At 45.7% G+C, this 23,908-nt stretch overlaps 1 long non-coding RNA gene across 1 annotated transcript; it reads left to right on the top strand.

Moving 5' to 3' along the window:
• Window positions 1-10,917: 10,917 nt before the first annotated feature.
• LOC122176342 lies at window positions 10,918-23,703 on the top strand. Its single transcript, XR_006177697.1, has 3 exons — window positions 10,918-11,015; window positions 22,983-23,136; window positions 23,609-23,703. It is a non-coding gene; the product is annotated as an uncharacterized LOC122176342 (long non-coding RNA).
• The last annotated feature ends 205 nt before the right edge of the window (window positions 23,704-23,908 follow it).

The raw sequence follows: 23,908 nt of genomic DNA, 5'->3' as shown, positions 1-23,908 counted from the left end.
TCCTCAGTTCTTCAGGACTTGCCCAAGTCTGAGGGATGCAAATCACATCCTCCGGACCACCAGATTGTTTGCTCACCAACACAATTAGCAGAAAAGCACAGAAAACAGGACAGCCCACTTGAAGCAATACACCGAAAAGCAGGGGCTTGACTGCCTCTTTTGTTTGTCTGGGATTATCCTATTTTTATTTCATAATCCTCTGAGTACAGCTCCTTGCTGAGAGGCACTTCCAACAGCCATTAGCAACGATCTATTTGGAGAGCAGGATTAGAGGTCGCATCATTTAAACACAGAAATCAGCTGAGATTCATCAGATGCCTTTTTGCTCCACATTCTTTTAATTGTTTTTTTTTAAAGCTTCTTGGGAAGGAGGGAAGGAAAAGGTTCATTAAGACATCTCAGCAGATACAGCACCTCCTTTGTGCCGCTGTGCCCGTGAGCAGCATCACCATGGGACCGGCTCCTTCAACCCCTTCAGTTAGCAAACGTCCTCAATGTGACAAGATGGTGTTTTATTGGGGTAGGAGTATTTGGGGGCTATATTTTTAGAGGAAGACAAATAAAGGCGGCTGACTGGATATTTTCCATTAAACAAACAAACAAACAAACAAAAAAAAGTAACTCATAAGTTGTGTTGGTAGCTTGTGGTCCCTCCAAAGTAAGCCAAGCTCTTATCGCAGCCCCCTATTTGTTCTGGATGAGAAATAAGGCAGCAGAGAGCACACACTGCTGAATGCACAGCGCTTGGCAGCCAAGCAGTTAACAGAGCACAAAATGCCGATGGAGAGGGCGATGCCCTGCCTGCTGCACAGCCACGTGTGGGGCATCCCCAGGCTGATCCACTCCAGGCTTTTGTCAGGTGAAACCTGCTATGTTGTTTTAAAGGAGATTTTGCATTTTATCTCTTGCACGTCTGACTCAGTTGCTAAGCAACATCCCCACCAGGCTCTGGGATCGTTCCTCTTACAAATGGGAAACAACAACAACAAAAATCCCTCCGTGTTCGGCAAAATGAGGCAAAGCCCTCCATGCCCACACTCACCCTACACCCAGGCAGCCGCAGCAGCTCAGCCCGCACACAGCATCCTTCCATTCCACCCGATCTGGACGTGCTTCCCTCGGCTGCCATCATTTCCAAAAGCTGTTGGATTGCTCCAGGCAAAGGAAAATGCTTTTCTCCCCCCCCCCCCCCCCCCCACAGCTCCAGCTTAGGGCTGTCGGTGTAGACAACCGACCTCCAAGCACGAGATGCCTCAGGGTCCAGATGCATTGATTACCTTGTATCTAACAGGTGCCAGAGGGAAACGCTGTTGTAGAACTATCAGATGTATCTGCATCACTGTGAAAATCTTTCTGGCTAATTAGACTCGAGGCAAATTAGGGTGAGACAACTGAGGGTCTTCTTTCTTCTCTTTCTCTGCAGACAGTGCATGCCTAGAACCAACCCCAAGCCCTTCAATAGACTCTTTGCCATTTACCTCTTGGAGCAATGGGCATTTTGCTATTTTTCCCCAGAGCAGCAGCTGTGCCACACCTGGGCAGGGCAGGTCACTGCACAAATGCAATTTGCACCCACTTGTCACAGCAGCACCATGCCCGTGTGTGCCAGGATGGAGCCTGGAAGAGGCACCGCTTTCAGCTCAGTGATGTCCGAACAAAGCACTTCGCACAGCCGATCACAGCCCCATCACTCAGCAGTTGTCCCGGTGTGTCGCTGCCAAAACGCAGCCCTGCACAAAGGAGTGAGAGAGGAAAGCAGGGAGCGAGGATTTGTTGGCAAAAGATAAAACTGCTGAAGTGCCTTTGAAGGAGCTGTTTGCTTGGGAAAACGAGGGGAATTACAGCTCAGCTGGAGCACTGGCGCTTTGCAAGTGGTAATGTCACGACTGCCTTGGTGTCTCCCAACAAAGCTGCCTGCAACCCATGAGCAGGACGTAGGAAAAGCTCCTGGGCTGCTCCTCTTCTTCCCATATAGCCCCATTTGGATACATTCTGAAGGTACATACCTATGTCCCTCCAGCTGGCAGTAGCATCTGCAGCATGCTCAGCTTGCAAAATGAGTTTATGTGTTATTAAACCTGATATTTCCCCAAACCAGGCTGTTTAACATCCCAATTACTTAATTCAAGTACTGTTCTTATTAAGATTATAATCCATTATTCCCCTGATTGCATTCAGACAGGTTGCTGTACAGAGCCCAGCACTTCTTCCTGCATCTTCCATACACATCAATTATTACTCTGGGTTTTATAACACATTTATACGGTTAGGCTAATAGATGGAAAACAACTCCAGATTGTCTAAAAGTTGCAGAAATCATTAGGTAATGAATAATCAAAATTACTTTTAATGACTTTAATTAATTTCACTTAGGGGCCTTTTCGATATCACATTCTTCCTCCCCACTGCTTGGGATTTTTGCCAGTGGCTTCATTACGTTCAGGTTCCCTTCAGCTTGTCTGTCTCAGGAGTGAGGATGCCATCGAAATAAGGTTGCTGAGCTGCCATCTGCATGGCAGGAAGCTGTTAGCAGCTCGTCATTTAATAGCATCCGTGGTCTGCAGACACAGAGCCAAGGTTGGCAGGTTCCCCCACACTCCAGGAATGCAAGCAGGGGAAAATTAGCCACGTTTAGGTTCTTGTAAAACAAGCATTTACTGAGCTTCAGAAAAATAAATGCGTCCATAAAATGTAAGCGCGATAGAAAAAAATAATAGTGGTTGGTTGTTTTTTTTTTTCCTAAGCAAACATTTTCCTGTCTTGCAGCTGAAATATTGCAATTTTATGCTGGTGCATGCGGCCAGAGAATGATGCTGAATAGGAACAGATGGGCAATGTATGCAAATGACTCTGGCAAAATGGAGAAGGACAGGATCGTGGTCACCCAGGCATCCCACCAAAGTGGGCACAGGGTGGTGGAGCACACAGAGCCCTCCTTGCTGATGGATGGATGCAGGAAAAAAGGCTTCCAGGGAGGCTATGCTCAGAGCTTCCTGGTACTCCAACATCAGTGAGCTGCTCCCATATACAGGAGCCCTCCTGGATAAAAACCAGAGAAATACTGGGGTTTACGTGGCTTGCAGAATCTCCATCAGCACTCCCAGCCCATGCCAATTGCAGATTGGAAAGCAAAGCTCCCAAAAAGTGAGCTCAGAGGCATCAGGATTTGCCCTGACATGAGATTTGAATTAAGAACCATCCCCATGTGACAACTAAAGCATCAGTATCACCTCCTGGAGTGTCTGGGGTGCTTCTCAGCTGCCACTCTGGCACATCTTTTCCTGGGATGGCAGATCCATGGTGTAACTTCTGGGCTGAAGGGAATGCTTTGGTTCCCCAGTGCTTCATTCCACTCAACAGTGAGATGTCAGTGGCATTGGTAACTGATTTCAAAGGGAACCTGAGTAGGTTCTGTGCCAGCAAAGAGCTGACCCAGAGAAACCTGGTTAAAACCTAAAGGCAGTCTTATCAGCTGGTGCATCTGCATTTAAATCAGAGTGCTGATTTGCATCTGACCTTCACATGTGTGACACTGGTGTCAGCACTGAGGTGTGCAACACAGAGATCACCTCTGTCCAGAGGAAAAACGTTGTTTGAAGATCTGCCCATTGATTTAGCCATAAAACAGACCACATCTTTAAACTGCATATGAATTGGTGCTTTATTATTCCTTATCTGCTTTGTGTTATGGTTGGTAAATTTGTTTGAGCCAAAAAGTTATAAAAATACACTTTAAAGCCCTAATAAAACTGGAGTTAACATTATGCACAGCTTGAAGCCTTGGGAATTGACTGTAAGGAAAGGAAACCTGCTCCAGCTCTCCCCTACAATAAACGCTAGAATTAAGCACAGCCTTGGACTTGTCTGCAGCACAACCTTGCACAGGGCAGGGAAACATCTTGCAGCATAACGAAGCACAGGGCAGGGAAACATCTTGCAGGGAGCAGCTGACACTGCCAGGTGAGCATGGGATGAACACTATGGACTGGAAGTGTGGGGAGAAGAAGGAGATAAAACAAATGAAAGTAAAAGTCCCTAATACTCTTTTAATATGGGAATGGGAGTTCCTGGGCCTTGAGATGTAGCTCTCTGTGGCTTTCATCCAACAGTCCCCACCACATCCCATATTAACCCCCATTATCATTCCAGTTCATTTTTTGTCCCTATCCCCACCACTGAATGTCAGGGCTAAAAATTTCCTTCTGAGCAGAATGAAAACATGTTTTTAGCCTCTAGACAGTTTATACTTATTTGCTCTCATGCCAAAATTGTCCATTAGCTTAAATAGCACTTCTCTTTCTCAATGTTTACCTCTCTGATGTATTCACATTGAACATTCATCTCTCTGCCTTTGCTGCACCTGGACATGTCTATTTTATGGCTGATACCACAGCAAATGCTTAATGTTCCACTGTTTTCTTTATTGCTATAATTGCTCTGCAGGTTCAGAATGCATCCACTCATCTTCCAGACCTCTGATTGACCATCCATCATGATCGTTGTCTCCAGCCTTGTCTTATGACACAGCTTGCCAGAAAACCTGGCGGCCCTTCCATGGCCAACAGGAGGGCCTTGTGGTGCTTGTAGGACAGGGCATGGGACAGCTCAGCTTTCTGCTCCCAATCCCACAGGAATCATGGATCAGCACTGAGCACCGGTTAAGGAATGTTTGACCTCTAAAGCAGTTTCCTACATCAACTGAAGTTGTGTTTCAGCTGCTGAACTCCCAATGCCAGATTAAGAAATTCTACCACGAGAAATAAAATGTCACTAAATCTGAACCTTTCACCTCTGCGTCCAGAGGAAGAGAAAGAACATGTCGAGCGATGCAGTTGTTAAGATGATCTTAAATTTCTTTTAGCCCCAGAGAAGCTTTGGGGACTTGTGATATACCAAAACAATGGAGATTTATGGGGAAAAGTCTGTCCATCAGCATTTCTCACTGCACACACAGCCTCTGCCAGCTCCACATAAAGGTGCACCCACTTCAGCTGAAGGCATTTGGCCTAAACTAAGAATCAGGGTAAAAAACAGGCTCATTTGAAGTCATAATAATAACCATAAAAACAAGGTTAATGGATACTGTGGCACGTACAGAAGAGCTTGCATCCTTGGCAGGATCCTTTTCATTCACCCGTGTTCTTTGACATAGAAGAGGTTTTACTGAAACCTATGGATAGGAATTTCATTCACCCCTGTGCCAGGAGAGCACTGTACCTCTGCTGTGATGTGGGAGGACTGCATTCAAAATTAATAAATAATCCTTTTCAGACAGATTTTCCATATCCTCTTTTGTAACCCAGCGACTTGTAGAGCCACCTGAACCCACACAAAGAAAAAGAAAGCAGTGCAGGTAAAACACTGATAGGAGAGCTGGTTTTGCAGCTGCTTTACATGACTTTATTACTGACACAAGGCACCTGGTGATGCTGAACTGCACTTTTGTATTCACTGCCTTGGCTGCTTGCAGGTTCTTGGATCTGAGCTGATACTAATGCAAGCATAGTATTCTGGCAGCCTGGAGAGAATGATGACCGTCCTGCTCACTGAGCCCCAGCCCAGTCCCTCTGCACTGCCCTTCTCTGCTGCCAAAAACCATTGCAGTCACACGGCTCCAGGCTGTCCGGGCTCCAGGTTCCCATCGCCCGCTCTGACCTTGGGCACTTCCTCAGTTTCCCCACCAGTAAAACAGAAATAGTGCTTCCATGCTTCCTGGAGCCCTCCGAGACATGCAGCAGAAAAGTATGGCTTAAGTGCACTTACAACGACAATGGATTATTTATTACTCCCCCAGGAAATTGTTCCTCAGCCTGATACATCTCATTGTTAAAAAGCTATTCTTGATATTTGCTATGATTTTGTCCCTTCCCCAGTCCCACTGCATTACTCATAGTAATATTACTTCTCTTGTATCCCTACCCAAGGGGAAAGGAGAAGGATGCATTTTTACAGGTGACTTTTTATGCTTTGTTTTTGTACCCAATAAAACTTTCCCAAGCACAACTGCTGAGCACCTCCAGTGGCCTTGAAACTCATTTGGTGAAAGTACTCTGCACCCCTGAAAGTAATTAACTGGAGTGATTAGAAAGGAATGCAATGCTCCATCATCTTCATTTGCTTCTTTCTTTGTTTTGTTTGAATAGAGAAGAAAAAGACCTACCTCAAGGTCTTCCAGTGTGATTTCACATCCTCCTCCTGCTGCTGAAAAGAGGCAAGGGCTATGGGTGAATTCTAAGCTGATTTTTTAACAAAAATATAATTTAGTGTACACGTTGATGTATTAATTAAATAAACCCTCAATTGCTTCCCTTTCCGTTATCTTTTGTAACACATTTTGCATTCCCATCCCCAGCGGCTGAGTTTCAAATGCCCACCCTGTAAAACTCTATCAAGGAGATCAGCAAGATGAGCAGACATTCACTTCCTTCTGGGACAGTGAAAGAGGGAACACACATTAACCTGGCCATGACAAGAGCAGAACAAAATTTGCCTTTCTGAGGTAGAGAATGATCCAGTAGGAAAGAAACTGTCAGAGTGGGTCGGAAGGACATTTCTCACGCCCTGACATGCGCATGACAAAGTTTCTTTTTCTAGCACCTTTCCCAAGACGATTGGCCCCTCAGAGACACGAGGCTGCAAGTTATGAGTCTAATTCTGCCAGCAATGAGAATGTTCCCAAGGACAGGAAAATCTCCTGCTGGGGAAGCGCTCAGATCCTTCAACACAGCCCAAAGGAGATGCAAGAAACTGCAGGTGTTTCTCCAGTGTGAGAAGCTCCACTGTGGAGGCAGCAGGAGATTTACTGGCCAGAAACCCACACATCAGTAAGATTCTAGTTGAGATCTGGTCCATGTTTCAGCTCCCATGTGCCATAAGCAAGATAGCAGAGACAGATGAAGTTTTCACCATCCCTGTTTGAAAACCATGGAGATGCAGCTCTGAGGAACATGATTAGTGGGCATGGTGGGATGGGTTGGGGTTGGACTTAATGGTCTTAGTGGCCTTTTCTAACCTTCATGATTGTGTGATTCTATCAGGCTTCCTGTCAGACCCAGTTCTAACACATTCAAGACTCAGAGAAACCCAATGCCATCTTTGTATCTCTTTTATATTTAGGTGAAATGGCTGTCAAGGACCTACAGCGCCTCGGACATGACTGAGATTTTGTGGCGTCAGGTGCTATGGAAGGCCAACCCCTGTGTGGGTGATTATCGTCCCTTCTCTTTCTCCCACATGTTCAAACACAGAGGCATGGGTTGATGGGTTTGAGGCAGAAAGCTGTGTATATGGACATGGAGAAACTCCCCAGTCCAGATGTTAATTGCATCTGGGTTGAATGACACAGCAGCTTATTGATATCATTTTCTCCTTTTCTACATGCAGTTGAACAGTGGCAGCCTGTGATTATTTTAACTGACTGATGCACAAGGAAATCCTTTCATTATAGGGAAGAACTGCATCTGAGGGAGTGAGTTTAGAAACACAGAGACATGAGTGCAGCATTCCTGCATCTTCCAAACAGCACAGAAGGAAGGGAGGTGTTGGGGAGAAACCAGGAGGGGACATTAAGGAGGGATTAGTGCTCCGCTGAAACAGCAAACAGAATTAAAATGGAAATACAGAGAGAGGTTGAAAAGTCAGCTGCTAAATGCTCTGCAAGTGAATGCTGTTAAATATTTAAATTTCACAATCAAGCACATTTTCGTTTATTAAAAAAAAAAAAAGAAAGAAAGAAAGAAAGAAATGCCCGGGAGGACTCTGAGTCTGAGTCATTAAGCAGGGTAATGACATTTCCACCTCTTCCCTCTATAAATAATTAGAAGTGAGTTATGTGCAATGGAGGAATAGCGCTGCGATTGTGCAGGTATGGGATGGATTGGCCCAGCCCACCAGGCTCCATGTCATCCCCCACAGCTCAAAACAGGGCACCAAGCTCAGGGATGTTCTAACTGCCAGGAAAGGGGTTCCACCTCCACCAGTATTCCCCAGTAACTACCAAAGAGCTGTTAGTTGTGCCAGGCTGCTGAGAGGTGATGGGGACACACACCTATCGGCGTGGCTTTCTGCTCTTCCAATGGTCGTCATTCATCTCAGCTGAGAATGGAAGTATGAATACATGTAAAAATGAGTTAATCTTGTATCTTGTTTCAATATTTTCTATTACAACAAAACACCGGGGGCTGACCTGAAATTTGTTTTCTTGTTTTATTTTCTCACCATTTCCCAGTGGAGTCTTCAGCAGAGCCAACAGGATCCAGCAGGCACAGCCGAGGAGCTGTTTTTTTCACTCAGCTCAGCTGTTAACTTGAAATGGTTGTTCTGAGGTACTACGAAAGGCCCCTCATTTTTGGTATTCAGAAGTTTCCACAAACACCAAGCCACTTCCAAGCCTTTTGAAGCAAAGCTGAGCTTTGCAGAATCAAACTGGAGCAGATCCACCAGCCCTCACCCACTGCGGCTGTTAAGAAGAGCTGAGCCTTCTCCCACTTCCAACAAAAGCCATAGCGACATCAGTATGAGCAAACACTAAAATGAGATTGCCTATAAACAGTGAATTCCTCAACACAGACTCCATCCAAATCATCATTTAAATACGAATTTCCAAACTTATCTCCTGCCAAAAAATAAATGCATTTAAACAGTCCTGAGCTGTGTGTACTATAACACCTTATTTGCCCATTCTAATGGGCCTGGAAAGGAGATAAAACTCTCAGAGAGCATTCCAAATTTCTCTTCCATGCTGATATTTACAAAGATCTGAATCAAAGGAGGGAGAAAGGGTAGAAAAGTGGTTTCTGCTTTGAAGCTTTGAACACTTAGGGTTAGATCAGATAAAGGGCTTGAGCAGAGGGGTGGTTAGCAGCTCTGGACTTTCATCTCTCAATCCTACCTAACTGCTGCTGAACCCTAGAAGTGCCTGAGCTCTGAATCACACTGTTTGACATGAAGGTATTTTAAGCATGGATTTATGTCCAAAAGTTTGGCTCTAGCCTCTCTGCTAGCTTCCACCCATGGTTTTAGGGACTCAGGTGGTTGCTGTGCAGTGCAAAGCCAGTGAAAGCAAATCACTTGTTCAGGGTTTTGCACGGAAAGCTCCCATGGAACTATGTCCATGGCTTTTGGAAGTCCTGAATTTTGGAACTGTCTTTTGAAAACCCCGCTCTGTGTCCTTCTGTAATAAAGCTCTCTCCAAGTAGGCTTGTGCCTTGAGACATTGAGTGGGAGGAGGGCTGGAAGGAGAAATCAAGGCTGGGAGACCCCGTGCTGCTAGTTCTGAATCATTCATGGAGCCCAGTTTTCTGTTCTTCCCATTTCCACATAATTTGTTGGGAGCTCAGTGAGCAGAACTACAAAAAGCATCCTTCTGCCCTGGAGGGAGAACAGCTGGCCAGGCTGTGCACGCATCTCTTCTCCCTCTTACATGGGAAATGCTCCCTTTCTCTCTGACTACACTTCAGGACAGTTCTGTGCACTGACATTATTATTCATGCATGATCCAGAAAATGTTATCTACAGAATAACCGTCTGCATTTAATAAAATTTTCAAAGCTACACTGGTACACCTTTCACATTATTTTGTTCTGAGTGACAGATTAGTAGTGCAGAGGGAACACTCGGTTCCTCTGCTCATCAACACAAAATAAAACCAGGGTGTTTTGCAGGGATCTGGTGGCGCATCAATGAATTTGTTCCAATCTCTTGAGCATGTCTCCCACAGGCAGTATTTTATTTTCCACATGGAAGCAACCTCTCTCTTTGAGATGAACATGCCAGCAATGTAACTGAGCTATCCTGCTTATGATGAGAGAGAACTGCCTGGAGGCATTCCATGCTCTCAATGAAGTAATCAATACAGCAGCATGGATGGCCAAGGACTGTGACACACACATAGGGATGGGTGTGCAACCAGTGCCAATACTTAGCATCAGAGGAGGGATCTGGGGGGAGTTTGTTACACTGCAAGTATATTTGTGTTCAACTGATTTTTTCCCTTTAGTTATCACTTCTATGATCTTAAGGTCCCTTCCAACCCCTATGATTCTGTGAGCCTGCGATCATAGAATGGATTGGGTTGGAAGGGTCCTTAAAAATCACCAAGTCCAGGCCACTGAAAAAAATATGAGACATTTCACAGATTTATGTCCCATTTACTGTCCATTGGCACACCCTCAGGTGTTATTTAATGCTTTGAAATCTACCCGTTTTCTCAGTCCCAGCTCAGTCTAGCCCTGTGCATCTCTCAGGAAGAATCCATCCCATCTGATGGAGCTGGTGGGCTCAGAGCCAGGGAAGTGTCTGTGATCTCAGTGCTGCAACAATGCCTCCTTTGTCAGTGCTTTTTAAGGGAAAAGCTGCTAAAAGAACTCTAATATTGCATGCCATAGGGGAAAGTTTAGAAACACAGCATAATTAGGAGTAGGAAAAGCTTTCTGGTTTCCCTTACATTAGGGATTTGTCACAGCTTGTTTCTCCTGAACCACACAAATTTACTTCCTGGCATTGAGCGAACGGTAGAAAAAGCTTTCCGCAATGAGGCACACATGTGACACCCCAGGGCTCATAAACAACAATTGCTACAGGATAAACCTATTTCCAGGGTCTGCAAACTCCTCCCCCCAGCTGGCAGAGCCCTGATTTTCTATGTTGTGATTCAGATCTTCAGTAAGCTCCTCAGTGTGTTTCATGTGATAAAGACCTATCAGTGAAAACGCAGCAATATGGAAGGTGGGAATAGGAGACCTTTGCAGAGTAATGACAGATCTGCTTGGAATAATTACTTAATGGGATGCATTTGGGCTGTCTGGATCTGCATCAAGCCCACTACCCTTGAAAGCAGCATCAGCTGCACCTCCCTGGGAGCAAGTGGGTGGGTATATAATGGGATGCAGAGGTGTTACATGAGGTTTGCAGGTGGAGCTGGGGGATTTCTTGCAGCCGGAGGAACAGTGCCAGCTCTTAAGTGTGAACCAGGAGGGAGCATGAAGAGGATGAAAGGTCCCTGAAGGGGAAGCCAGGTTGGTGTGGCACCTCTGTGGCTGGAAATGTGGGTGGTGAGGTGTGGGTAAAAACTGCCCTGAGTGGGGGTTTGATTTGCTGGAACACCAGGGTGGGGAAGAGGGGGATTGCAACCCTGAGTGATGTGAGGCTTTGCTCCTGCAGTCGTAAATAAAGATTTGCTCTGATGATTTGGGATTTCTAAGCAAGGGTTGCTAATGATCTATATACAGGCTCAGTGCTGGGGAGTTTCTGCTCACCCAGGGTCCTGACAACCATACTAAAAAAGTATCTGGGAAGTACTTTGCATCTGCAATGCTCTGAGTGTCACTCTCTGGTGGTGCGCACTTCCCTGACACAATGGGTCCCTGCAAATCCCACCAAAAACACTTCAGTGTGTCTATGTGGCTTAGCTTTCAAGCAGTGATATCTCAGCAGCTCTAAAAAAAATAAATTGGGATTTATGAGGGCCATCCCCAAACCTGGGTAGATCACGATTGTACCCAAGTACAACTGTGCTACTGCCCAGGAATGCTGGAGCTGGCCAAACAGGGAGATGCTTACCTGGCTTGCATTTGTGTAAACACTCTATATGTCTTTCCATAGCATATTACTATCTCTCTGCCTTTGAAAACTGGGTGCCTTCACAATCAGATCTTGCTTACCTCGCTCTGAGCATTTTCTTGACTTATAGTCTTCACAAATGCAAGAAGCTTAAATTTTTAAGCATTTGCAACCAGTTTTCCTTCCATCTGCCAGCAACTTGGAGCCAGATGTAACTGGCTCAAAGAGATTGGAGTGTGTTTTTCTGTTCAATATTTGAAAAATGGTTTTGTTCAGGTTGCTGATGGCTCTTTGAGCAGAGTCAATATTTGATGGTGGCTAGTGCTGTGAAAACATGTGCTGGGTTCTAGTTGTGAAAAAATAATTTTATTAAAAGCATGCAAGCTATTAATGTATTAGCTGCTTGCTGGAGGTGTATTTGGTAATGGTCAAAAAAGGCCAATGGCAGAAGTAAGAAAAATAGCAGCTCGTAGAGACCTGAACTGCCTGGCAATCACTATGAATCTTCCATGTTGAATGCCAGGGGCCAGTGCCAGTTGTCTGCACACCAGGAGTTCTGTTTGCCGGCTCTAGAAGCTCCTCGTTCATCATCTCCTGCAGATGCTGTCCCTGCAGAGGGTCTGATGCTCTCTGCCTGATGGGCACCAGAGCTCACACAGCTCCAGCATGTGCTCTGTGGTGGGCACTGAGGAATCAGGTTTCTATTATCAGGTTATTATCTTGATGCCCTGAGCCCAAAGTAATCCAAGGAGGCTGATCTGGGTCTGCTGGCAGGATGTAGGTTGGCACAGCATTTCTGCAGTGAGCCTCATACACCTCTAATGCCTTTTTCAGCCTCTCTGCAGTCCCATCTGTCTTGAGGTGGCCGTGCCAAGACCCTGTGGCTATGGCCACCCACGCCTGCGAAGAGCCAAGCAAATGCAGTGCTGGTGCTCCTTCCCTCCCTTCAGGGTCTGGGAAAGCCCTTCTGGCTATTGCACAGGGACTGGTCAGAAGCTGTGAATAATATGGTGCTCTTCCCTTAAAGATGGAATTGCTCTCACACAGAGGTGTGCAGCTTCGTTCTGAATGCCTCCTCTGTAATACCTTAGACAGGCTGTCCTTCTCACAGGTTTTATACTTTTAAGCTGTTCTTAGGATTCCCATGTCTCCTTGTGATGCATCCTAGTTTGGGAACAGTGTACTGCAAGTAAAGATTGTTGGGCTGATATCTTGGGCACTCTTTAGTTCAATTACTGTGATATAATCTGGAAAACACTGAGCAATCCATTCTTTCTCCTCTCTGAACAATCTTATTGCTCTACAAGTCTTTCTCATTTACAACTTCAGAACAGTTTACTGCAGCTTGGGCTTAATACTGCATTAAATGAAGTTCAAAGGTGGAGAAAATGCTAAACGAAGCCTAATCCCTTCCTAGCATATATAAATATTTCTAAGTAGCTCAGTATTTGCAGCAAATTGCTTCCCTGGAGACACTCTCCTGGACTATAACCACATATACATTTCAAAGTCTTTAATATTGACTGAGCACTGGAAGAGGAAACTGATAATGAGCTGGGGAATATCGTGACACTGAGACTGAATCTGCATGGATGCTGCCAGAGTGAGCCTCTCTAGCCACTGGCCCAGATCTGTGGTGTAACAAGAAATCCATGGTGTATCATGATGAAGGTGCCCAGTGTGGCTCATTCCAGGGTGCAGTGACACTGGCACCTGCCTTTGTCATCTGGCTGGAGTGGATGAAACGTGACTAGTGGGGTTGCTTGGACTGATCTAACATGATAGATTGCCTGAGGGTGAGATGGGAGAAAATCGCTTACAAAAGCTTCTTTGGTATCTTTGTAATGCGTTCTGCTCTAATGATTACAGCAGCTGCTTGCTTGTAGTGTTATTTCCACGTGAAATGGGGACGATGTTGCTCAGCCCAGGAGCAGGCTCGCTCCTCAGCAGACAGAACTTTGTTAACCTTTGCTTAAATCCTCTCTCAAGCTGTTTTGCTCTTTGTTTTGGAAAGCAGCAACGTTTTGCAGTGGTAGAAGGACTGGTAACATGGATCATGGTGCTGGAGGAGGGTGAGCTGCTTCCCAAGGCACAGGGGATCAGAGCCACAAGTCCTGTGTGTGCAGAAGGAGCAGCTGCAGGAGGATGGCACAGGGACAGGGCTCAGTGATGAGCAGTGCTATAGCAGTGGAGCTAATGATGCTTCAGAGATTGGTGTATGCTGAACTGAGGTTGAACTAGAAGAACTGTTCTCAAGAAGGCTTTGTCTGAAAAGTGACAGTGGCTGGAGTCATTCACAGCCCTGCTGAGGAACGAGGATCCAGTATGTCTAACGCTGAGCTGTGAAACACTGACTGGAGCTGACTTTGTGACTGTGCTTTCTTTTCTTCTGGGGCTGCTTCTGATACTCACTGTCAGGATGCATGAGGGTTTCCACGTGCTGGAGGCATTAGGGGCCTGTGCCAGGAGTGCTGAGATCCTCCTGATACAGAACTGGCTGCACGGAGGTCTGCTTTGCTTTCCAGGCAGGAAAATAGCACTGCAAGGACGCACTGGGGGGCACAAACCTCTTTACACCCACAGTGCTGAATGCTCTCTGCAATTGACTTTGAATAAAGCTCTTTGAACCAATTCCACATAAGCTGTGAGAGAACTTCATTATGAAAAATCTTTGTTTGCTCTGGAATAACTGAGAGTTTGGGGTACTATTTTTGCTTGCAGTGTTTGTGATCAGCTCTCAGCCTCTGTAAATGCCTCCATGGGAGCAATGTGCTTTTTTTTTTTTTTCTTTCTTTTTTGTCATACTGTGTGAAACCACAGTGTGCTGAACACCTTGCCTTTGTGCCCTTGAGAAACAAAGCAGCAGCCCTAGGCTGGCATGAACATACCTCTCCTGCCCATCCCGGTGGGATGTCCTCATCAGTCCTTCCTGCTGATGGAGACTGCCTGGGTCCTGCTTGCTCAACTGGGGAACCTCCATCAGCCAGGGTGAAAAGCCACAGCTGGATGTGCCCACTTTACCTTTGGCTCCTTTTTAGACCCGATGCTGACATTAGGAAGGACGCAATGCTCCTTGTCCGAGGTGAATGGCGATGTCTCACAGCTATGTCTGGTAAAGGCTTGCTTTGTAGAGACGCGAGACATGGCTGTAAGCTGGTCTAGCCACTAGCCTTAGTAGTGATTAATCTGTAAGACTGATACATGGTTTTTATTCTTTCCATTTTAAAGTTTCTCAGACTACAAAGGAATCTGAAAGGATTTGATAGCTGAGGCTTTTCTTGTCGCAAGAACAAAGGGTAAGTAGCTATCTCTTTCAGCAGCCTAGAGAGGCTTCTAGCCAAGGCTGAGAGATTAAGAGAAGCTACCTGGCAGGCAAGTTGGCTTTTAAAGGGAAAAACAGGCTTTTAAGCTTTTGAGACAAGGGAGAGCTGAGCTGAACACACAGGGAGCAGCGAGGGAAGCAGAGGTGTTTTATATGCTCTCCTGGTTGCAAGGGTAATGGAGTAGGAAAGAATTAGCAAAACCCCTTTGTTTTGCTTTTTGGACCCTTGTAGCATAACAAGTAAATGTTATGTAGTACAGGCATGTTTTAATTGCTCTTGATTGCTTCCGACTCACTTGCTGTCTCAGCTGTTTCAGCTGCAATGAGGAGTTTACCTCTGTAAGCGACCTCAGAGTTTCCTCTGCCTTCACCTTCATTAGTGCATAAATATTTCAGAGGTGAGCACAAAGCCCAGGTATCCTACAGCTGCGGCGATGGATATAAGCTCAGAAGTGCCTGAGTAACTTTTCTATAAGCCCCATTTACTTTGAGCTGTCTGTGTGCTGCAGAGTCACTTGGTGCCCTCAGAGCTTGGTGCAGTGATGTCTGTGCACAAGGTCAGAGGGAGCTGCAGCTCTCAGAGATGGCTGCCTCTGGAGGGGGAAACAGAAGTTGTTCAACTTGGTTGTAGCAAATACTCTGTGATTCTGCAAGGTCTGAACACCTCAGGCTGTGCCTGGGATGGACTCCCCTTTCAGGTGTGTGATTGCTATGGGAGCATCCTGGCTTTGCAGCACTGTCAGTCTGCAGCATCTCTAGAACTGCTGTGTGGCTTGGCTGGCCAAGCAGGAAAGCTGGCCTTACTTGGGAAATCTTTCTGCCCTTTCTTACTGTGTGTGCTTGGTTTCACCTGACTCTAAGCAGCCCCAGTGAGCTGCTGTGAGGGGTTAAGGCACTTTCCTCCCGCTGATTTTCCTCTGGTAGGAGAGCACAGGGAAGCTGCAGCAGTTCAAATGCAGTAAGCTGTGTACTTCTGCTGTTCAGTCACCTTCCAGGTTACTTTTCCTCCTTCCTCTGCTGCCCTGGGCACTGGAGCAGGGAATGGAGAAATGCAGCTGTGCCTTCCCTGGCTGCCATCTCTCACTTCTGGGTTACTTCCACTGTGGCCAGAGGGAAGTACACAGCAGGAAAGTGCCTGGATTGCAGACATCATGCTGTGGCTGAGTCAATACTCTGGAATTTCTTGCATCGATGCACTGGGCTAGCCAGGGATGGAGTGGGATCTCCCCATGGTTTGAACAGACCTCCAAGGAGCATGGCCTACTGCACTAATGTTGAAAGCAATGCTTTGAGCAGAATGCCCATGCCCCAAGCTGGCAAGAGCGTAAGCTCGGTGCTATGCTCAACTTGGGGTCTGCCCTGAGGTTGCTAGCTTCACAGTGGGGGGGGAAATGTATCTCATCTCTGTCCTGTGCTGCCCCTCATGCTTCTGCTATAAATATAAGTGGCACTGAGGTTCCTGCAGACCATCCTTTGGCTTTTCTAGGGCAGTCTTAATTTGTGACAAAACACTTATTTGCTGCTCATTGGTGCTTCAGAAGACAAGCTGTGCCAAGACTACAGATACTGGTAACCTTCACTTAGGCTGTAATTGCTTTGTTGAAGCTGTCAAGAACATAGGTTTGAACTTTTTATTTAAAGCACAGTTGTCTGAAGAAAGCAGACTCCCCTTGTCCCATGCCTTCAGGACTCAAAGGGAAAAGTCTCCAAACTGGATGCTGGTAGAAGGTGCTGCATCAATTAAAAGCTTGGCTGCCAAAGCAAGCAGTGCTTACAGACCTGCATTTATGTCAGAACACAACTCTTGTCCCTTCTGGAGAAAGCAGGCATTGTACCAGCTTGGTGTGGGAGCTGCAGCAGCCTGAACCCACAGCTGGGCCCATTCTTGCTCTTGCTGTGAAGCAGCACCTCCCTGGGCAGCTGTTGTGAAAACTCCAAAAAGATTGCTTTCCACTGCTCCATTCAAAGAGGAGAGATTAAATCTTCTTCTAGCTAACTCTGGAGCTCACAAATAGTGAAAGGAAGTCTGGAGGCTGCTTGCTAGTGGATCTTCAGGAAATGAAGAAATTGGCTGTTGCTATTACATGGCAATCTTCTGGGGTTTGTGCAAATAGGTCTCCCTCGGCAGCGGGTGCTGCACAGGCTCCTTGCTCTCGTGGCCATCTAATTAGACTGCTCCACAAATTGCATTTTCACCAGAACCATTTTTATATTATGTCCAACATGGTTAGTTAGTTTGGGGAGCACTTATTAGGATTTAAAACAATGAGCTACTAATTATCTCTTGCTCAGGGGCTGAGTGGGAAAAGCAACCTTTTGTCTTTTCTCCTAAATGAGGAAGCTGAGGAGCTGTGCAGGGAGCTGTGCTGCCTGCAAAGCCTCTTTACTCCCTCCTGGGACACTGGCATTCATGCCTTGCTGCTCTCCCTCCTGTGCTGAGTAATTGGTGGCATGGATGCATCTTTGTTTTTTGAAGGAATACATCCCTGCATGTACTGCTGAAGTAGTTTAAATGGTTTGAAAGCACTTTTCTGAGTGTGCAATCATCCTGGTCATGACTTTTCTTCCAGGTTCAAATTGGATGTTAGGAAAAACTTCTCTAAAAGAGCAGTCAAATACTGGCACTGCTGCCCAGGGAGTGGTGGAGTCCCCATTCCTGGAGCTGTTCCATAGCTGTGGAGATATGGCACTGAGGGATGTGATCAGTGGCCATGGTAGGATGGGTTGAGGTTGTCCTCAGGGAATCTTGAAGGACAGCAGTGTGAGGAGCTCTCCCCTGGTTGCTCATTGGCCCTATGGAGTAGCCAAAGGCCTTGGTTAGATCACAGCATGGGCTCCATGCTTCTCTTTGTGTTTTATTCTCTGACAGAAGAGACCTCAACCTTATGTTCAGTATTGGTGCTTAACCTCTACTGAGTTGGTCAGAGGCTGACTTAGCCCATGAGCTGCCCCTGGGGTGCTGTTCAGTGTGGTTTAAGGCACCTTATCACAGGGCTGTTGGCCTTTCTGGCTTATAAGCTGTTATTAGGGGACAGCAGAGAAATAAGTGCAAACCTCTGCTATGAAGTGTCTAAAGTCAAGCCCTGCAGAGCTGCGTGAGTCCCCAGCAGTGCTGCTTGTGACCTTCTACTGATGCCTTTTTGTGGGCAGTGGCCTGTAAATGCTTTAAACCCCTGGCTCTGCAGTAAAACTACAGTGAGTGGTTTTGTGTTCCTGCCTCTCTGTGGTCTTCACAGTTTTTATGCAAAGAAAATTCTGAAACAGTGAATGCTCTTAAATAGGAGAGGTGGATGGAGCCTCGTGACTGGGAAAAGTAGAGATCGCATCACTTGTGAGGAAACCAAAGCTTAGTATGCCAGCAGACTCATCCTGCCTGCTGTGTTTGTGTCCATTCCAGTGTGTTTTTAAGGTAAGCAGCATCCTTCAGAGCAATTTTCAAAGCCACAATGAACTAAGAAACCCTGACAACGCAGCTGAAGGTACATCATGCCCTGTGGGTCTGAGCATGTGCCTTGATAATTGTCTTGTTCCAATGTTTGAGTCAGTTTAATATTAAACTTATTCAAATAGTGAGGTCTCTGCCAGTGAAATGGATTTACATATGTCATTTTTTTCTGCCAGCCCAGAATCCCCTGGGATGCTCTTGTAGTCATGTTACCCCTCTGCCACAGTTTTTCTCATTGTAAACAGCAGCCCTAAGTCAACAGCTTTGATTTAGGGCTGGGCATGGCCAGCAGTGCTCGCTTCTGTGCTGTCACAGATGAGAGCACTGAGTGCTGACCTAGCACAGTGTGACAGAAGCATGAAGACCTTTGCCCCTTATTTGCTTTAGGAGGAATTGGAGGTTCTCTTGAAGCCCCAAATTCACCGTGGGGACCACCTCATCCACAAGATGCTCCAGCTGGAGTCAAGACCAGAGCATTACTCATCCTTAGCCCTGTGAAATTGGAGCAGTTGGGAAATTTCAGCCAGATTGATGTCTTTATTTATGCTGAGTGGTACTTTATACAAGCCTGCTGAAGCAAATCACCATGATTAAATGTCAGAAGCTGGTTTCTTGTAACCTTTGGTGAGAAAACTTTCCTGTCTGGAGGAGTATTTCAAGGATGAAATACTCTCTGGTGCGGTGTGCGAGTTTAAACCCTCTTGAAATAAAATGCCCTCTGAACAGGGTTTAAATACAAGTGAGATGACACACAGACAAGTAGGTGTCTCTTGCCTAAGAAAAACCTCATCTCAGATGGGCAGCTAAGCTGCTTTCATGCTGAAAACCCTTCTTCTGCTCCCCACTGGGGTGGCTAGAAGTATCTCTGATGGTGATCTTCAAAAGAAAGCAACTTTGTGGTTTGTTCTTGGTGGTCCTTGTTGTCCAGAGCAGTTCAGGTCTCTGGTTCTACAGACTTTATCATGCCATGGCTCAACAGCAGCTGCTTGGAGCCTCACCAGCACTACTGAAGCTGCTGTTAGTGCATGGCACCCATAGCATTGCAATGGAGTAAATACAAGGATGAAACCATTTCTGCACTGCTTGGTGGATACACATCTGCATCCACATCAAAGGCAATGATGCGTGCTGGGCTGTGAGTCTCTCTGAAGCATCTATGGGATCACTTGGGATCACCCAGGCTGCAACTTGGGATCCCTGTTTGCGTTGCCCTGGGCTGGGAGCTATAAGGGCATGCTGTCATTAGGATCTTTTGGGAAGTGTGATCAATGAAGTGTCTCTGCTTGTCAACCCTGTCCCACCCAAGAAATGCTGATTTGTGAGGTATTGCTTTGGAATGTCATTATTTTTTCCTCTGCCTTGTTTTTAACCTTAAGTATTAGGACTCTTTGGTGGTTCCTACACCCCCTTCTTCCCTAATGCTGTACAAATATTCTCTAAGTCAGACAGGAATCTCTTTTGTCATTTAACTTTGTGATTGACTGCTAATAAGTTACAATTCCCTGATAACTGGAAATTGTAAATCTACCTTCTCTCATCCTTCATGCAGTCTTCCAGGAATCGAAATCTATATCCTCGAGTACCATAAATCTCCTGTCCTCCATTAGCTGCAAGTAGGAAACACAGACAGCCCAGTTCCTTACCTCTTCTCTGGATCTAAGGAACAAAAGGACTCAAAAGACTGTCTTTACTTTGCAGGTCACACTTAAAATAGCTTTCCTGGTCTCTCCAGGAGATTAATACTTAGCAGAGAGGCACAAAAGTATTGCTGCCTTCTAACAAATTACAAAGGCATGACAGGAGTTGTCTAATGGGGTCATCTTATTTATGGGATTAATGACACATCTGAAGCCAGTTGTCTCATCTGGCAAGAACTGTCTTAACAGAGGACCCAGGGGGTGGCTTACAAAGCCCCCTCAAAGCTGCTACGGTTGAGTTGCAGGAAACAATTACTTTAGGTAGGTCAAAAGTAGGAAACAAGCTATTGGTGACAGTGATCAATAGTTAAATATCATTACTGGAGAACAAGTGCAGATCAGATGGTGCCAGGCTGCTTCCAAGTGCAAGGGTTGGCTAGGGAAGAAAAGACAGACAGAAAGCTGTGATAAACTCTTGTGGGGAAACATCCGTATCAATGATGTGCTGCCTGTCAGCTGCATGTCCTTGTATCCTCCTGCTCCCTCCTCTCCCATGTAATAAGGGTGGAGGGACAACTCCCTTGGTGCTGCAAGGATGGCTGTCCCCATGGCACATCTCCCTGAGCCCACTGCCTTCACAGGTGAATCAGGGACACCTCTGAGTCCATCAGTGGAGGTGTAACTCATCCCTCATCTGCAGGGTTCATCAGTGAATTTAACCAGAAGACAAGGCATGAAGGCAATTAAGCTATTGATTCAAGATTCTGTTGGGAAGAAGCCTGCAATCAGTCTGTGCCAATAAAGCTTCAATAAAGATTGATAAGTTGTTGTCTGTAGTTTTGGTTTAGGCAGGAGCTTGATGGTTTCTGCTATGCAAGTTAACCTGCTTTTGGAGCATTTCATTGGGAGAATTTGGAGCGTGGAGTTTATCAGTTTGTTGGCCCCAGGATTTGTGTGGGGATGCCTGGAATCATTGGGGTAGCGCCTATTGGGGCTGTACGTGTTCAGGTAGCTGCTAAAACATCAGGATCCCAGCACTGTCCTCCATTAATCACTCACAGTTCTGGTCCTTTCATGCAGATTTATACTGAAATGCAATTTTCTGAAGCTGAGCTCTTCATTTGGACTCCATAAAGTTTTCTCATATGTATTCTGATAGCTGAAGAGCAAGCGTGCATTGTCTCTGGATTGGGACTTTTGATGAAATCTTAGTGTGGGGCTTTGTTCCAAATGGAACTGAAGGGGATTTTGTCTAACAGTAACGTGGATTTTGGATTTTCTCTGGGGTGGAAACTCTGCTGTTCAACCAGTGCCAGTGAATAAGCTGTCAGAAGTTCAACACAGTGGATTGCTTTTTTTCTTCCCCCCTGTGTTCGCATGGGTGTACAGCACAGTATTGTAAAGTAAATCCCTGGGCTGCTCCAACTAATGTGCTCCAGTTTCATTGGCATTTGGCCTACTATTTCAGAAAGGAAAATGTCACTTCTGACCTAAATAAGATTTTGCTTCTAAGAGGCTCTGGGGTGAAAACCCGCTTCCAGTTGAAACCTAAAGGCTGTGCTTGTATGGATCAGAGTGGAGTCAGCTCCACTTTTTCAGTGCAACCATGAGCCAATTAAAGGTAATAAGATTCTTAGGACAGTGTAGTTAATAATGAAGGGTGTGCCTCCAAGTTTCAGGTCTGTTCTTAATGAGCCCATTGGAATATGGATGCATTGGGGAACTTCTTGTGTCTGGACTGGGATGGGAAAAGGTTTTCTTCTGGCTTTTCCCATTCAAGTCAGCCAGTGAGCAGATGCTGCTTTTCAACTGAAGGCAGAACCCCAAAATCTGAAAGGTGTAGAATAAGATGTGAGATTGGTCAGAAAACTAAACTTGGGGAGAAGGAAGGATGAAGTTGTCTAATCCTCCCATGTAAGCATGAGATGAAACGCTCTTACCTTTATATGGCATAAATGTCGTTTTATGGACTATCTGTTTAGGACAAATATCTTTGTATGCTTGATATGAGATTCATTTCAGAAACGTGCTGGTGCCGTGGAGGACAGAGATTGAATTTGGATGCTGGGGTCAGCCTTTGTCAGGCTGAGCTGTGGGCCTGGATATTAAAAATGAGCCCTTATTGCTGTGTAACTCCAGGATGGAGAGGAAAAAAGTGAGTTCTAGGAGGGCTTTTCTGAAATGTGGCTTGGGGTGGGTAAGCTTTGGGACTGTTGGGTTCCTGTTCTCTCTTATTAACCTCAGTCTGTGAAGTTGTGGTTTAGTGAAGGAATGACATCCCTCTTTACTTGCAAGTCAGCTCTTCAGGTGCAGACTGCAAAAAGAATGGAGATAGGAGTGCTTTTGGTGATTTGAAAGGAAAAAAAAACCAAACTAACTGAAATCTAGAAAATGAACCTCTTTTTGGGTATAGTTATCCCAGTGAAATGGGAAGTAAAATGGGTGAAGGTGTTAGCAGAAGTGTTGTGCAGAAGCACTTAGCAGAAGTGTTGTGGGATGACTTTGCACCTGGATCCCTTCTGCTGCCTTACAGCTGGTGGTGCCGCTGCCTTTCTCATGCAGGGACATGAGATCCCAAACTCCCTGAGCAAGATGCTTTGTGGAGTGGTCAGGCATGAAGCATGGAAAGAAGGAAAAACGAGATTGACTTGGGGAGAGAAAGTGTGACAGCTCCTCTTCAAATGTGACAGAAAGGGGCCAGGCGCATATAGCCACATTTATTTCAACTCTTTCGCTGGCTGGAATGAGAAGGATTTCTCCTGAATGTGCTGCATTTCCTTTTTTTTTTTTCTTTTATAACCTACCCTATGAATAAGGCTTTGGTCATTTTAAAAGCTGACATGCTAATAAAAGGCTATTAAATCCTGCCACTTCCTCTACAGAGGAGGAATAAGTCAAGACAGACATGACCAACGAGAGGGAAAGAAGGCTCCAAATGTGATGGTTTATTAAGCATTTCACCCTTGGTGTATTTAATATGTATGAGACTACTGTTGCTTTCCTACTAATGCTCTTTCAGATCACAGTGACAATGGAAAGGAGCCCTAAAGTGGAGCAGAGTGCATCCCATGTGAATGACATTGCCAGGGATACTTCTGGTCATAGCAGTGTGAAGGGAAGGACTGGGGAGTTTTCAAGCCACAGCTAACAGCACAAAGTTTGTGTTGGTTTGGGTAAGTGGGTCTGACTCTGCATCTCTTCTTTGTGCTCTGGTCACCTGAAAAAGAAATGATTTTGGCCAGGACCTACACACTCGTAAGCACAGTGTGTGTCAGAAGCTGGGGCTAGCTTGTAGGTCCCTCACCCTATTTCTTAGGGTCAGGAAACAATTTTCTCATTTGACCCCCTCTTCCTCCCACTGCTATCCCACACTTATCTATGATCAGACTTTTTTTTCCTTTGCTTCTGGCACAGTGCTTAGCAGATATTTCCTACCAGCCCTGGCCAAGCGATAACGCTGACCAGAAGAGGAGGCAGACCAATTTTCCAACTAACAAAGATAAATTTAAATTAAATTATGCTGGACTGTCCTGCTACAACACCAAATATGCCTCCCTGAACTCAGCCTTGCAGATTATTGGGAATAAACACAAGGTTGCCCAGAGCTGGTAACCCCACTGAAAAGGTTTTGTGACCCCATTTCAGGTTGAAAACCTCTTTTTGAGAAATGCTGAGCCCTCAGAAAGAAGAAAAAGCAAACTTGCTCATAGTAGGCTGAAGTGAAGCTTTGCTTAGGAAGACCAGAGCTTTTCCTGAAGTTACATAAACACAAAGTTTGGATGAGTGAAGCCAATTGCCTCCGCTTCATCCTCCTCAATAAAGGCCTTGTGGAAGAGGTTGGGAAGGAGCCCATCCAATCTCAGGGTCACTGTCAGCACATCATGATTGTAAAAGAAAGTAAGTGTGGAAATGTTCCACGCCATCAGTTGAAGGATGCTCTTAGGG

The sequence above is a fragment of the Lagopus leucura genome, unplaced genomic scaffold, assembly GCF_019238085.1.
Source record: "Lagopus leucura isolate 7727_CA_CO unplaced genomic scaffold, USGS_WTPT01 Super-Scaffold_760, whole genome shotgun sequence".
In the NCBI taxonomy this organism is placed as follows: Eukaryota; Metazoa; Chordata; class Aves; order Galliformes; family Phasianidae; genus Lagopus; species Lagopus leucura.
The sequence above is the reverse complement of the archived record's forward strand: the minus strand, read 5'-3'. Positions and strand labels throughout refer to the sequence as shown.